The sequence below is a fragment of the Coloeus monedula genome (genome assembly GCF_965178545.1).
Source record: "Coloeus monedula genome assembly, chromosome: 4".
Lineage (NCBI taxonomy): Eukaryota > Metazoa > Chordata > Aves > Passeriformes > Corvidae > Coloeus > Coloeus monedula.
Window position 1 is genome coordinate 50,539,852 of NC_138784.1, and position 16,753 is coordinate 50,556,604.

At 41.7% G+C, this 16,753-nt stretch overlaps 1 protein-coding gene across 1 annotated transcript in view; it reads left to right on the plus strand.

The window, feature by feature from the left end:
- Positions 1-10,809: 10,809 nt before the first annotated feature.
- FOXP2 (forkhead box P2) overlaps positions 10,810-16,753 on the plus strand; it is a gene marked incomplete at its 3' end in the record, with an annotated part of 394,472 nt that continues 388,528 nt past the window's right edge. The window contains exons 1-4 of the mRNA XM_082280538.1: positions 10,810-10,911; positions 13,925-14,045; positions 14,783-14,865; positions 15,776-15,877. The remainder of the gene's footprint in view (positions 10,912-13,924; positions 14,046-14,782; positions 14,866-15,775; positions 15,878-16,753) is intronic.

The window sequence follows — 16,753 nt, forward strand, 5'->3', positions numbered from 1 at the left end:
GCCGTCCCCCTCCCACGCGGGTTCCCCGGGCTGCCTTCGCGCGGGGCCGCGGCACCTCGGGGGCTGCCAGCAGGCTGCAGCCGGCCGGCACTGCCAGCACAACACACGGCTTTGTTTTCCGCCCGTCTGCTAAACTCGTTGTGTCTAACGGAGCCGGCGGAGCGGGGCGGCGGGAGGGGAGAGGGGGCGGGAAGGGGCAGCCGCCGCTAGCAAACAACTTCCCCCGACGGTTTGTTTACATAGCAGGTGGAGCTGCCGTCCGCCGCGACCCACAGCGCCCACTCCGCCGGGGACCGGCCGGGGGAGGCGCCGGCGGAGCGGGGCACGGCCCGGCGCATCCCGCCGCACTTTTTTTTGTTGCCATTCCCCCTCCGCTGCTTTCCCCCCCCACCCTTCGCCGCGTTATTAGCACTTCTGTGCAGGCCACTCTGCGATCATGTGAGGGAGGGCTCCCTTCGCACTCCCCTCTCTCCAAAGCACCCGGTGTGTGCGGCGGAGGGGTTTTCTTTTTTTTTTTTCCCCTCGTCTTTTTTTTTTTTTGCATTCCCAACAAAACACATACACACAGGCGGCACACTCCGCACACGGGCGGATCCGCACGCCGGGGGAGGGAGAGCGGCACCGCCAGCGCCAAGCAACACCAGCCGGCGGGAGGGCGCGAGGCTCCGCCGCCGCTCCGCGCCCGCGGAGGGCCCCGCGCCGCCCGCCCGCCCCCGCTCCCCCGGCCCGCGCGGCGGCTCCGCCCGCGGGGACTCTGCATGTGCCCGCGGCTGCGCGCGGCTCCGCTCGCCCTTTCTCTCGGTGTCAGCTCGCCGGGACGCCCTGCACGGTGTCTCCTCCCGGTAAGTGCTACCCCCCCACCCCGCCCCGCACACCCGTCCCCTCCTCCCTCCGCTCCCCGGTGTGACTTGCTACTTCCACCCGCTTCCACCCCCCTCCGCCGCCGCTCACTGACTTGCCGCCGCCGCGGGAAAGTTTGGCCGCGGCCGCCGCGGCCGCAGCAGTGACATGTGTCAGGTCTCCCGGCACCCGATGGCACCGCTCCCAAACACGCACCGCCAGCGGGGGGCGGGGGCGCGCTCGGCGGTGGGAGGCTGCGGTGCCCCGGCCAGAGTTGGGGCCGTGTCCGGCGGGCCGGGCCGGCCGCGGGAGCGGCCGTAAGCTCCCCCCAAACAACTCGCAGCGGCTGCGGGTCGGCGGGGCCTCCCTCCTGCCGCTCAGAGCCGTGCAGCGCCGCGGACCCCCCACCCCCGCGTAATTAAAAACAAACAACCTGTAGCCTCCCCGCATGGGTAGGGAAGTGCCAGGCGGGGAGGGCTTGGGGCCAGGCTGCCGAAGGAGCGTGTGCGGGAAACTCGACTGCCCGCCGTTTGCCTCCCCGTTTGGGTGGTGGTGTGTTGTTGTTTTTTTTTTTTTTCTTTTCCCTCTTTTTTTTTTTTTTTTTTTTTTTCTTTCTTCTTTTTCCCCGAGACCTCCCCAGCAGACAGCCCGGGTGAAGAAACGTGTCACGTTTCTCCTTTGTGTGCTGCCTGCCCGCCTGCCCGCTGGAGGGAGAGGCGCACCCCAGCCCCCGCCTCTTCGCCTGCCTGCTCGCGCGGAGGGGCCGCTGCCGGCCGCCCCCTCGGGGCGCCCCGCGCCGCGCTGCCCCGGGGCGCCCCCGCTGGCGTGGGAGGAGAAGCGCAGGGGCGCCGAGGTGCCCGTGGGGTAGCGATGCCCCCGGGCGCTCTTTGGGCTGCGTCGGGAACAGTGTTGTCCCCTCGCCCAAGACAAAAATGCCTAAATCCAAGAATTAATAAATAATGGTGTTGGAGCCGCGGGGTTCCGGAGGCGGCCTTCGTGCCTGTTACGTGGGGGCCTTCCCTTAAAATTGGCTTTGAAGTTGAGGAGGGCTGTGGGACTTGGAAAGTTTGGGAAGCGTGATAGATTTTGAAGAGAGGGGAGCGGCCGCGGCAGCCTCCGTTTTGGAGCGGGCTGGACTCTGCCGTGCCATCGGGAGTGCCAGGGCAGCCATAGGAGGGAGGGCGAGCGCCGGCGCCTCCGCTTCGCGTTCTGCTGCGCCGAGCGCGGGGTGCGCAGGCGGCAGCGCTCTTGGCCTCCCGTAACCTGCCGGAAAGCCCTGTGCCGCCCGGCGGAGCCTGCACGGCCAAGGTAAAGGCAGTCCGTGAGGCGGTTTTGTTATTTTCCCGTAGCTCGGCTTGTGCCAGGTTCGGCAGGCAGCAGGCCCCTGTCCCAGCGCAGCCGCTGGCAGAGAACACTGGTGAGCGCTGGTAAGGTCCCGGGATGGAGCTACTCGAGAGGGGCAAAGCTTAGGCTGTGGGCTGGCAGGAAAACGCTCATCTAAAATTTGCGATAATAGTCCAGACAGAAAGTGGGCTGCTGGTATATTGTCCAGGGAAAAATAATCTCAAAAGTAATCACCGTGAATTGATGGTATTGTCCTCTTTTAGTAAAGAGTGCAGAGCTGTAGATGGAGGAACGGGCTGTATCCTCTACCTGGGAATCGCTTCTACTTTTACCAAGTCTTGTCCTACCGAGAGAGAAACACAGAAGTTCCTCTTCCAAAGAGGATTTTTTTCCTGGTCTTTTCTGTGCATTAAAGCCCCTATCCAAACTCAACTCTAGAGTGGGAACTTTTCCACTGACACTAGTACGAATTGCTCCATTGACTCCACAGGCTTGGATCAGGCCCTTGGAAATCTTGTTACAAAGGTGGGACTCAGAAGTTGCACATGGTGTCTATATCCCCACATTAATTTGGGGGGGGGGGGAGAAGAGACAAAGTTTTAACAGATTTTGACAGTTTTTAAATTTTTTCTTCCATGTGCTAAGTAATTTAAAGCCATTAAGGGAAAACATTACTGCTAGTAATATTACTGTAAAGAAAATATGATTAATTATTAAATTGGTTTCTCTAATGCTACACTAAACCCTTTTAAGTAGGATATGGTTTTAAACGTTCAAATTAGTATTTTTAGAAGTTTTTTCTTGATAATAATTTGTTCATGTAAATATAGAGACTCGACATACCCCTGTTTTGTAGTAATCTGCAGTTTTAATGTAATTCTTAAAAAACGGTTTTATTCTGTAGAGTTTTTGCATACTTAAATCATTCATTTAATTACTCAGGATAATAGATCAGTAAAAGGTAAAGGGAAAGGAAAGAGTATTCCTAATATAGTATTTCCAAAACACATGTAGTTAGACATCCAAATTTATTTTGATAATATCTAACACCTGAAATACACTGCTTCATGTGAGGCCTTGTTGGTGTGGGCTTTCAGGTTTAACAGTAACCTTACGAGGAAGCTTAAGCAGAATCAATTGTATAAATATTTGTGTATTTCTTTGTTTTTAGTTTAACCTGACCGATTCTTACATTGTGTCACGGGATCTTTGCTACAGTGCAGTGTTTATATTATCTGAGAGAGGAAAAAACCTAAATGCTTTGGTGCTTAGTGTTTAGTAAAGATTTGTGTAAAATAACCAGATTAGAGTGCATTTGAGTGTGAGGAAGAGTAAAAGAAATATACTAAGTTCAGGACATTTCAGTCAGTAAATACATGGTACTCTTTCAAAGATGCACTAGGGTTTCTGCAGTAGTCAGGTGAATAGTTCTCCAGATTTTTGAAGTGACTTGTTATTTGGTGGTGTTTATCTTTTTTTTTTTATTATTGGTTGGATTTTTTTTCTGTAATCATCTGTTGCTTGTACGTTTCTTAAATGCTTTCCATAATATAATGTGTTGGGACTATCATTTTAAGAATAAAGATGTATTTGCTTAGAAACATTCCTGTCAGACTCCATTATTTTTTTGGAAAAGTTGTTGTTGGACTTAAATATATTTAAAAAAATTACTGTAGAATAAGATAATTTATTTTTTTTTTTAGTACTGATTTATGTGAGCTGGAATAAGCTTTTTGTATTCTGAGGAATGTACCTGATTCAGCATTGCATGCACAGGAGTTATTCAAGGCTAGTGGGCTGAAAACAATAGAAAACTTCTGAGACGTGATCCATGTTGTGGCAGTGTTTTGCTATGTGTCATTGAAAATGTCACTTAACCTCTTTGTTTTTCATCATTGAAATGTGAGGGCTGGTATTTATCTTTCTGATAGAGTGGTTAATTAATATTTCTTGAATGTGGAGTACTTTTTTGTTCCATTTCTATTTTTACCAGATTTAGTTTGGAGAAATTAAATTGTGATGGTGGCTGAAAATAAATGGCTCCTGGGAGTCATCATGTTTTTTTCTTTGTTGGTTGGATTGTGAAGAGGTCACTTGCTCATATGAAATGAAAATGATTTAGGACATAGGTCACTGAAAAGTACCCATGGAATGATTTTGACTGGAGAAAAATGCAAATCACAATCAAACTGAAAAATGCAGTCAACTTTGTTGAAAAAGAATAATTTTCTGTACGCCAGAACTTACTACTCTTTTAAAATTTTGTGACAGCTAATAGGTCTAGAAGTAATGCAAATTGTCTATTTTTTTTTCCACAGCCACTGTAGCATACCTCTCAACTAATCCTTGTTAGAAGAAAGACTTGTCATTTAGATTCCTGTTCCCTGTTTTGACTTGATACCTTTCCTGATTGTATGTGCAAAATACTGGCACCGGAAAAACCTCATATTAGCAATGAAATTACAGAAAAGCTTAGCTGTAATAAACTAACCTCTTAATCTTAAAATTGCAATAAAATAGTTCATTGTTAGTTGTTTGAAGGCTTTCCTCCACATTTGTTCCTTTACAGAATAAGTATAGTTACTGTAATAATTTCCAAGAGTAGCTTTAAACTTAAATCTCAAAACTTCTAGATCAGCATAAAAACAAGGACCAGTCTCACTAGTATTATTTAGCACTGATCATCTTTTTTCACCTTTCTGAGGCTTTCAGTAGCTTAATCAAACTTACTACTTCTAAAAATCTTCCAAAATGTTCACTGCAAATTATAAGAGGCATCTATCCTTTGTTGCAAGGTTTGCATCTCTTTTGGCTTTTCTGCTTTTTTTTTTTTAAATCCCATTTCTGATAGGCTTGCATTTAAGGACAAGACCGTGTTTTATGTCAGAAAGGAGGTTTTTGAAAGTGCCACTAATAGCTTGCTTATGCTGTCATCACTGAAGTAGCTGAAAATAATCTCTTTAATGAACAGTTGCTATGAAGTTTATTGCTTCACCGAAGTGTAGTTTGGGATGGTGTTAGAAAGTAACATTTGAACTCTGAGGAATGAGTTATGTGTGGAATTGTGTTTAATATAACTATTTCAGTTCCTGTTCTAAGAAAAATAAAGTTAAATATTAAGTATATTGTTTTAAACTCTTTACTATCTTAAGTCTTTTTAGAAAATTGTAGAGGATGCTGAGGAGAGGGAATAAGAACATTGTAGGTTTAACTTTTTGTTCGTTTAGTTAGTTGTTTCTTTTTCCTGCAAATAGTAATCACACATCTGTAGTTGGAAATGGGTTTGCTGCAGTTTGTTTCTTATTTGACTAAACAGGTTAGTCAGGCTGTCTGCTGAGGACAGAGCCAATTCCTTTGAATATGGTGGACTGTACCCTCTACATGCCTTGAGTGTGGAGGTCTCTTCTGCTGGGTGGCAGAGGGCTTTGCTGTAGGTAACAGATGACTTTCTAATTAGTTAGGCTGAGGAACAACAGACAGGTTTAAAGGACAGGCAGCGCCTTCATTCAGTACGCAGAAGGGAGATTTTCTGCCCTGCTCACTCCCTCCACCCCCCCTTCCAGTGCTGTGTGATGTCCTTTCTGGGGTGAAAGGAGAAACTACAGATCTCTGTCATACAACCCTCTGAGTCACAGAGAACCCTCCTTGATGTTCACAGGCTGGCTTTGGCTTACCTGTAGAACTTGCTTGTTTACCAAGGAGCTTTAGCTTCGTATGGACAGCAGGTACTGAAATAGGTGGTGGAGTATCTCTGTTTTAAGATGGGTCCAGCCCATTGGTGGTTGCAGGGTCCACAGGGGCACGCACTGCAAGTCCTCTGCTCAGTGAGCTGGTCCTTTGGACCTCTGTGGTGAATCAGACACGGCTGCAAATTGCATCATATTAAGTATTTCTGTAAATTGCTGGTCTCAGTCTTGTTTCAGTTTGCCTCCAGGATGTTATGAGGATGACTGAGATTCCACTGGGCCTGTGCCAACCTTGTTCCAGTGGGAGATACTCTTTACTGTTGGGTCCAAAACTGGAAATTCATTTGAAGAGTGATGTTTTGAGGCTGGGGAATACATCGTTATGTATAACTAGAAAGTTGTTAAGGTTTTCTAGGCGCGTACTTTCGTAAATAAGTATTTACATTGTTACAAAAAAAATCCTACAGCTTTTAAGGTTGATGTTTGGTTGATGATCGTATTAGAATAATTTATTTTTTCTCTCACAATGCGATATGTATTTTGCAACTTTGATCAGAATTTGTCTTCTAAGTAAATTCAAATGCTGATTTATTCCATTATTCAGCTTTTGTATTTCAGCCTAAACCAACATGATACGTTATGTATTTGATGCAATTTGAAATCGTGTGTTTGACGTAATTTGACTAATTACATTTTGACATATATTTATATTAAAATAGTCTAATCTTGATGGATATTGCCACTATAATTTTTGCGATCTTGTCCTTTCAGAGAAGGAAGGAGAATGGCTGTGATATTACATTTCTTGTTGAACAGGACCAAATTGCATAATTCAGTCTGAAAACTAAGAAACTTGGTTTTGGAGAAACAATCTCAGAGTTGCCAAGCTATATCAAGCATGATACTTTAAGTATCTATCAGGTGTTGATTTTGAATTTGCCCAGGAATGGTGAAGAAAATGTAGAAGAGGTAAACATCATTTAAACTTTGCCATGCTGTCAGTGCTAAGTCTGACAAAAAATTGTTCACAATTACATTGTTGATTTCTTCTTTTGTAAGCCTTAGTACTGATGTTGAGAGGGCATATTGTTGTTCTGGAGTTGTAACCCACCTGGTAAAACAAGTGGTAGGTAATACCTGTGTAATAAAACCTGTAGTTGACATTTAACAGCTTGGAAATTAGATCAGAAATTGCTAAGTTTTACCATGTAAAAATATTACAGAGGAAATTTTAAGGGTTAGTGGTGGGAAGCCATGAAGGGCTTTAGAAAGGAGAGGGACAACATACAAGCCATGGAGAGTTGGGAGGTGAGGGGGAAAAAGGCCAGAGAAAACATGTGGCTAGGCAGGAGCCAGCAGAGGCACAGGCAGCACTGCCAGGAGGTGGGCAACTGCTCAGAAAGTAGGGGCTCAAGTTCTCAGAAGAGCGAGCAATGTGATTTTCATTTGATGCCCAGTATAGAAAATACATTTCTTCACTTCTTCTATGAGAAGAAAAAATGAACTTTTTTGCATGCCGGCTTTATGCATGTGGCAGGCACAGGAGTTACACCAGGTTCCACTGGCCCTAGCTGAGGCTGCTATTTTTTAAATACTAGATCTTGTTAATTCCAGTGTGTGTCTTTGGAAATTACTTACTAGTTGCTGCATTAAAAGTTGATTTTTAATTACTGAGAAAAAGTATCATTTTATTAATGTGACAGAGGGGGGACAGAGGTCTTTTGAAAATAAAGGGGAAGAAAAGTGTCTAGAAAACAGAGGCTAGTATTTTTTAGAGTCTAAAACAGAGAAATTCAAATATCTATGATTCAAGACATTTTTCTGTGAAAGAACACAAACAGGATTGTGGTTTCATTACAGCAGTTACAGTATTCTCATGACCTATAAATGAAAACATGAAAACCTGGTGCAGTCAGGTGTGCACAGACTGAAGAGATACACGTATCTGCCGAACTGTTGTGCTTTACGATTGTGTCAATGTTTTCATCTTTGTAGAATAACGTATTTAATCCAATAAGGAATAAATGATACCATGGATACCGTATGATGAGAGGAAGGGTGCTGAGAACTCTGTGATATGTGGCAACAATCATTCTTCATTGAAAGTCAATTAGTGGAACATATGGGTGCTAAAACTGTAAAAATATTAGGATGGAACTTTGCTAAAGATCATAAAATGCTTTTGTGCAGAAATTTATCCAGACCCATTTGTTACCAGTCTTGAGTGCATTTAAATTACTTTTAATGTTGTGAAGATGCCTGTAAATTGTTCTCAGTACACAATAACTGTCAGCATACATTGAAGAATATGTATGGTCAGTAATTCAACAGATAACTATATTGAATATACAGAAGAAGTTTCATAAGGTGTCAATAAATTCTTGCACATTCTTTTGCTTTAAAAGAAGAATTAATTCTATTGTGACTGAAACTTTAACCTGGTATTTAATTCTATTTTAAGAGACTGACATCTTGTGAAAGAGTTAATAGTGTTTGGCGTTGGATGTTCTGGATCTGTTCTTGAGCCTCTATTTATTATTGACCAGGAAAGGGGGTGAAGTATACCTTAGCAACCAGAAATACACATCGTATGAACTGTGAAATGAAAACCCTTTAAAAATATTGGTTAAGGATTTTTTTGTTGGTTTGGTTTGTTTGTTTTGTGTGTTTTTGGATTTGTTTGGTGTGGTTTGGTTTGTTTTTTTTTTTAATTATTTTTTGGTTTTGAATCTGGGAATCAGACCACTCTTTCAAATCACAGAGAAACCAAAAGAATGGTAAAACTGTCAAAATATTTGTGTATCACTGAAGGACAGTGCTAGATGATGACAGTTGATGATGAATCCAGTGTTTCTCCTGTGAAGCTGTGCAGCTTTGGAGTGGTGTCCATGCCTGTGCACATGTGTCTGTGCAGCATCAAAGGGCTTCTGTTTCCATCCACAGCTTTCCGGGAAGGAGACCAAGGCCTTCTTCAGAAAGAAAATAAATGTATCCCAGTGGGCTTATTGCATTTCAGGTTATGGGACAGAAAATATTCTAAAGAAGAGTGCAGTCAATCCTTGGCTAAAACAGGGAATGTGTTTGAGGAATGTGGTTCTCCAGGCAGGAACTTACCATGCTGGAGAGTGTTTTACAATGTAAAAACAGGTGTTTAATGGGTTGCGATGGGAAAACCTGGCCTTCCAAATTCTTAATTGAAAAAATGAGGGAAGGATGCTTCCAAACCAGGTTAGCATTCGTTTCCAGACTGACTGTGTCTTGCCATCCTCCAGCTTCAGTTTGTCCTCTGGGGTGGTTGTGAAGTCTAGGTGTGCTTGGTCTAGCAGTGGGGCCTGGAGTGGTGGGTGATGGAGGGGTTCTATCTGCTGGTGACAGATTGCCACTTGCCAGGACTGCTCAGATTGAGCCTTCCAGCTCCTGGAGCACACCGGTACCCTTCTTGTGGCTTGGCTTGTCTCAGGCTTCAGGAGAAGATGTGCTTGAGGTAATGGCCACACACTTGTGTTGAAAAATCCAAGACTTTGATCCCTGATCCCAAATTCTCTGAAGTTGATATGAAGACTCGTTTTTATGGCTTAGGTGCTGAGGCTGGTTGATACTTTCAATGTATTTGTATGTGCCTGTGCAAAACAGGTTTTTGAGACTGAGAAGTTACCAACTACTTGGTTGTTCTTCAAAGCCACCTAGACTGAGACAGCTGATGGATTGCTTGTGCATATTTAAGTCAAATCAGTGTGTTTTCAGTTCTTCTTTCAATAAAAGTTGTTATCCCAACTGTTTTGTAGGCTCTGAAGCAACTCACCACTAACATGAAAAATCCATATATAAAGTGGCTTTTTCATAACATCTAAATACTTTGAAGGGTTCTCTTTCATTTATTTTGTAAATGAATCTTAAAATATACAACATTCAGGTACATCATTGGTGAGGATCCAAAGACATATGAAAGGGACATTCCTGAAAACATAAATGCAGATATTTGTTTTAAAGTGTCCAGCCTGATGAGCCAGGCATGGCAGCCAGGCATGACATTCCACGTGCTGTGGCTGTAGGGTGTTGTGTGCCTCATGATTGGTGCAAATATGCATATGCAGCAAATCTGGCTTTTCCCAGGAGCTTCGGGCAATGTGTGAACACCAGTAATTTCCTATATGTTCATCTAGAAAGTGTATGGCTGTAAGTTAGACATTGCTCTCACTTCTTGAGACTCCTCTTCCTCCTCATTATTTGATTGTCACAAAAGAGGAGAGCTACTGTGAAGCCTGAGAAAGGTGGCAGATGGAGAAAGCTGTATACTTGACTGGTCCTCCTGAGCTGCAGGCTGAGCACTCGCATTTTAAATCTTTGTGTGACTCAGTAGAAGAATACATCTCTATTATTCGATTATGTGTGAAAGCGGTACCTGCTGTCCTAGACTTAACTGAAGTGCTATTTTTAACATATGTTTCAGTACCTGTCTTCAGTAACTAGAATTAAATTTTAAACTGAAACTATCAGCCTTATTATATATAGGCACCTGCTCATTTTGTGACTTAATAATATTCAAACCTCTAAATATGTATCACTTAAATATAATTTTATAAGCGTTCTTCTGTATCCAATGACTGACATTTGGGTCGTTGTTGCTAACACTAAATTACTATCAGAATGGGGAAGACCCTTTTTTCCAAGTCATTGTTAGGCTTACAGTTTTGCTCCAAATTCACTTATCAACAGAATTTGCTTTAGCTGGTTTTCTCTTTTTCTAAGATGTGGATGAGTCGGAGCAAAATGTAACCAGAGACTATTAAAAATATCTTTTGCATTGTCACCTGCAATATTACCATAATTGGAACTAAGGAGCCTGCAGTTGCGCAATATTTATGTTGCAATCCAAACTGACACAGCCTGGAATGCCTCAATAGCAAAACAAGACACAGACCCAAGCCTCACAGTGCATGCTTGGGAGGGAATGAGCTGCTCCTCTGGGAAACCTCCGCCATCAAGGACATCCTGGGGGTCCCCCTGCTTTGCTGTGGGCTGGGGGGGCTGAGGTGATGAGGTAAGTGCTGGCAGCTCAGCTGTGGAGAGCAGTGGCTGGTGGCAGGTGTGGGTGACCCTCTGGGTCAGCCTGCAAGGATGGCTGCTTTGATAAGCTGGGGAGCTGTAGTAAGACATAGCTCCTTCTTTGAGGCCTACTGATTGGGATGATTTTTTCATTCCTTTTCACTCCTGACGCTTTGGGGGCCTCTTTCTTAGGAGGTGTTGTTTGGGAGAAACACTTCTAACACTTTTCTTTGGTGCTTGGAAATAGTGAATCATCATCCAGTGTCACCTTTTCTGTGCAGATCACTGTAGGCACAATGAAACCAATGTTAATCTCTGCTGCACCTCTGGTAGGCTCCTCAACAGCTGATGAACTTGATCTATTACTCCTGGCCTTATCTGTCAAGCATAGTACAGTATATTTGCCTGTGACTGGCACACGTAGATCTGTGGCCACGAGATACCTGGTCAACTCTTCAAGTCTTTACCTTTAGCATTAGGTTTAACCCCTCAGGGCGCAGCTGCTTGCAGCATTTAAAGCATGGCAAGAGGTTTTACAGCAGAGAGTTGACTCAGCAAGACTTGTGCCACCTCTTGCTGAAGATATAAAATACAATTTGTAGCTTATAATTGCTGTCTAATATGATCTTGGACCCTTACTTAAAATCCATTTAACTGATACTGTGCTTTCTTTATAAGGTTATTATTGGGAGCTAACCTTTTCCTGTGTTGTGGTTAAATGTACAGTGTAATAAGGATGTTTTTTAATGTGTTTAAGAGTTAGAAGATGTGTTAGAGGTAACCTTTATGCAGAGAGTTTTATATAGTTATAGTAAGGACAGCAATATTAAAATCCTGAACATTAGTACCATCTGAATATAATTTGTTCTCTTTCTGTTTTGTGTGTGCCTGCTGGTGGAAGATGATACAGTATATTGGAGAAATCTGTGTTGTTCTCCAGTATCTTTCTTATAGGTAATTGTTAACCTAGTGCAAATTACTGTCTCCAGATTTTTTTTTAAATTTAGATGCATACAAAAATACAGAAAGTGTATTGGATATAACAGACGAAACACAATTCTTTCTTCCTTTAGGTTTCAAGGAGAGCAAAAGAAATCCAAGATTTTAGGCACAAAACTGAAAGCCTCCCAGAAATCTTTACTTTCTTGTTTAACTTCTGATGTACAGGCATGGGCCATGTGTGTTGGATGTCTTCAGGGAACATTAGCTTATAAGTTTTAAAGATGTATTTTCCTCAATGACAAATGTTGGTGCTTTTGTTCTGTGAATACTAGTTTGTAGTTTGTCTTCCTTTGATTGCCTGATAGAAATGCAGGTTTGCTTAGAGTTGTAAATTAAAATGAAGCATTTTTTGTATTTTTTCTTTCTTAACCAGATACCTAAGTATATATGTAGAATTTGGTATACATGGAAAGAATTTCAGAACTTGCCTCCCTGTACTCTTCTTGAAACTGCTCTAAACAGTGGTGAAGGCAATGGAGTTTCATACCAGGAAAAGGGTCAAGGGTCAGGAAAAAAACCCCAGAAAGATGAGTGTTGTAAGTGTGGACAGCCTTTGTTTAAATTTGTATTTTTTTTCTCCTGTTAGTGTAGATAGCTCTTTTCCCACTCTTCAGAGCCTTTTTTTCTGTTTTTTCCTTTCATTTTCCCTTTCCCCCCACTTGTTCATTTGTCTTCCCTTTTTCCTCAAGGGGACATTGTGGGTTGAAGAGGGGGAACAGGTTTTTCACATGTCAGGCCTATAGCTGAAAAACACTTGTTTTTCTTGTGTTCATTAAACTGCTGTCAGGGGTGAACACATCCATATGAATGTGGGCAAGAATGGCTCTGAGAGAAACAAACATTATTTTTAATCTTAAGTAGGTGGGGAAGGGGGCAGCAGTCATAGCTCATGGGGTGAAATTGAAATTAACTGCTTTTAACACTGTGAAGAATGATGATGATATAGACAGAGTGCCTTCCTAAATTTATAATTCTTGGCTCAGATGTATACTTGTGGTACTTTATGATAGAGTTACTTAATCTCAGTACAGTAAAGATAAATTCATTAATGGCTATGAGGTGTTGATATAATTAAATAGAGAATGCCAGTAAATTGCTTTCTGGAGCTCAATGACTGTAAACTCTGGTCATCTAATTTAATCCATCCTCTGCTTTCCATTCACTTGCTGAAATGCTTTGTAGACAGAGAAATTAGCCCTACTCCAGGCACAGTAGCTGCAAGAACTAAGTTGGTCTCTCTTAAAGGAGAGCCTTGGATGATGACTAGAAGTGTTTCCCCCAGAAAAGTTAAGATTGCATGGAAAAAGGAGAGCAGAAACAGGTTTTTACACTGCTGATAGTGTTCAGAGATTACGGTGTTCCTCACTAACTGCCTGAATTTTGTGCTGGCTTGTGGTAGCTCTGACACTTACACAGAAGAAAAGTTAAGATGCTTACAACCCAGAGAACAAGATACTGTCCAAATGAGAAAAACTAGCTAAGTCAATTTCTTTCACTGGTGTTGCAGTATTGCTCACATCTGGCTTTTTGGTTGTTCTAAACAAACATTACCGTTCTCTCAGCAGACGGTCCATTTTCCTTGTGAATTATTTAAATGTGGGCAGAAATTATTTTATGGAGAAATTAGATACCTCTGAAATTAGCCTTTCACACAAAGGGTAGTTTAACTGCATGAGGTAAAAGTTCACGTTATGCTTTTAACCTGAGCTCTTAAGAACAGAGATGTATGAGAAAATACATTCTTTAGGAAAGTGTCAGTGTTTTGCCTTGATAGGTTTTTCTTGTGCAAGGCATTCTTCATAATTTTTCTGTTAATTTGCTTAATACTGTATTGAGGTGTAACTGTAGTGTAACCCTTTGAGCTCTAAAAGGGACTTAGAATCATAAAATAATTGAGTTGGAAAAGGCCTACAAGATCACTGAGTCCAAACTTTGACTCATCACCACCTTGTCAGCGGGATCAGAGCACTAAGTGCCATGTCCATTTGTTTCCTGAACACCTCCAGGGATGGTCACTCCACCACGTGCCTGGGGAGTTGTTCCAATGCTTAAAAACCCTTTCCATGGAAAAATTCTTTCTGATGTCCAACCTGAACCTCCCCTGGTGCATCTTGACGTCATTTCAAGGTAAAAGTGCCATATCCAGTTAAAACCAGAAGAGAATGGAAAAAAGTATTCATTATGTTGATTTGGGAAAATGCTTGTTGAGTTTACCCCCAAATCTCCTGTTTGCTTCAATTATAGAAATAATGGGAATAGTTTCCTTAAAAGCCTGCAGAAAGAGATCCGTCCTTTTGATATGTCTTACAGTGTTTCTATAGGCTTAATGTGGATGTGATATTTGAAAGGTGAAGCCCTATTATTGCTGAAGCACATCAACTACATTTCATTGTTCCAAAAACTTCTGTGCATTTTGGGTAAAGAGGTTGTGGTTTGTACTGCTCAGTTTGTCATAGAAAATTTGAGGGAAAAGTGAATTAGCTACTGTTCAAATGTTCATAATTCATTCTGGAATTTTCTAATGCATTAAAACAAATTCTTTAAGTCAAATTTACTTCACATCTGTGCATCTAGTATAAGAACTGTGTAAAACAGCTAATAATTGTACCCAAACTGCTTCCAGTTCAACCATGTCTTTCCCACAAAACATGTTTTGCATAAATGAAAATTGTCCTGCTTGATTTTACTTGGCAGCTCTGAAGTACTTGTGGTAAAAACTCTTCTAGCAAACTACAAAAGCTAAACTCTGTAAAAGAAACCCCAACTGTTAGCTGTTCTGCAAATCGTTGTGATATGCATTGTACTTGTGACTTGATCAGTTTGATTATTGCAATAGGACATTAATGGTGTTGCTTCTTCTGTAGCTGTAAACTCCCTGAAGACCTGCATTTTTGTTCTTGGTGGGAAGAAGTTAAAAAAAAATTCTAGCAACATGAAAATATATATAGTGAGTATTTGCATAAGCTGTGTTTTTTCTGTTTTTGGGTGGCAATTTTTACAGTTTGAAGACTCTTAAAATTCAGTATAATTGAAATAAAAAAAGCCATTTCTGTGACTGTTTGCAAAGTTTTAATTTGTTTTAAGCCACGTTGTTTATCTAGAGCTTTTGCTCATTTAAGGTTGATTAATTGCTTTTGCCACTTTTGTTTGCAGTTCAGTATAATCTCATGCAGACTATTGCATTTTTTTTTTTTTTTTTAATTTAATCTTCTGTTGATGGTTGTATGTTTGTATGGTATGTTAAATTTGACCACTAATAACTTAAGGATTTAAATAAACAAATAAATAAGATTGAAAACAATAACAAAAGACTGCAAACCGGAATAAATGCTTGGCATTGTAAATTTATTTCATGAAACATAATTTCTGCACCTGCTGTAGATCCCATTGTGGGAGTTCTTGTTTTCATGTTTTTTTTAATTTAGAAAGAGAAAAAGGTTATCCTGTTTTCATTCAACTATCTTAATTTAAGGCAGATTTATTAGAAACAAGAATAATAAGCCTATCTCTTACATTGAATGTTTTTAAAATGTGTATGCCTTTTGTGATAATTACTGTTCTTTAAGGCTCAGTACCCTTTCTTTAAAGGATAATTGTTATCTTACCTGTAAAATGGGTGGGTAAATGTTGACTGAATTCACTTAATGCAAAATGTAAAATACGATTTAGATCCGGAGTTGGGGAGATCTGTGGCCCATCTGCGTTGCTGCAGTGCCTTTCAGAAAACACAGACCCCTCTGGGTGCTTGGATAAGTCACATTGATACAGTGTGACCCACACTACAAAGGATTAGTCTCTTACTGATAATGGGCATGGTTAACTTGGCCCAAGTAGGAGCCTGTGATTTCTGCCTACAGGGTGGAGCCCAGGTCATGGCAGATGATGGAAAGGAAGATGCTGTTACAGTCCTTCTTTGGAAGTGCCTGACTACGTGCTGCTCTTAGAAACTCAGAATCCTGGTACCTTACGTTTCACTGCTGTCTCACAAATACTTGTGGTTGACAAAAAAGCTGAATTGTAACTGTGTAATGAATAACACATAATCCACCCCCTAGTCTTTGCAGTATCGTAATTTTCACATACCTACATACATAACGGGCAGACAGAAGAGTTCAGAAATCTTAAGACAGGCCAGATGGAAAATATGTTCAAATCAAAAAAAAAAACCCAACATGAAGAGAGAGAGACAGGAAGAAAGTAGTATAATTCTGCTGATAATGAAAGTAGGAAGAAAAAGAGAGAGAAGAGAGAACTTCTGTTTTCCATTTTTTACTGAGACTTTTTTTTTATGGTTTTTGAACTTCTGGGATTATGATGCTTTTTCTTTGTTACAGAATTTTCAGAAAATACAAAGGTTATATCTGTGCAGACAGCTTAACTTGCTTCTAGCTCCCCAAAGTACTTTAAGTCATTTCATATTCAGCTGTTAAAAGTGTACAAGTATTGGAAAAATTAGAGCTTTATAGTTGTAGCTGTACTCTCCTGGACAGCCAGGACAGAGTTTTTGGATGAGAGCTGTGGCAAGGCACATGATGCCCTGCACAGTGGCAGTGGCTTGTCAGGGCTGAGATGCTAAGCAAGTGTGCCCCTGTAATCAGTCTGTGGGATACTTCTGGAAGCCAGAATATGGGTCAAGGAAGCCTTCCTCTGCTGTAATCCTTTCTAATCTTTGCTTTTGGAAGTTTTCAAGAGCACTTCTAATGCTAAGGAGTGTAGCTCAAATTTTTCTGTATGCTTTTTCTTGCTTGTACACTTTCAGCTTTTCTCTTGTGTTTGTTTAAAGAGGATCCTAATAGTGATGGGGAGGGTTTTAAAAATGCAGTATTTCATCAACA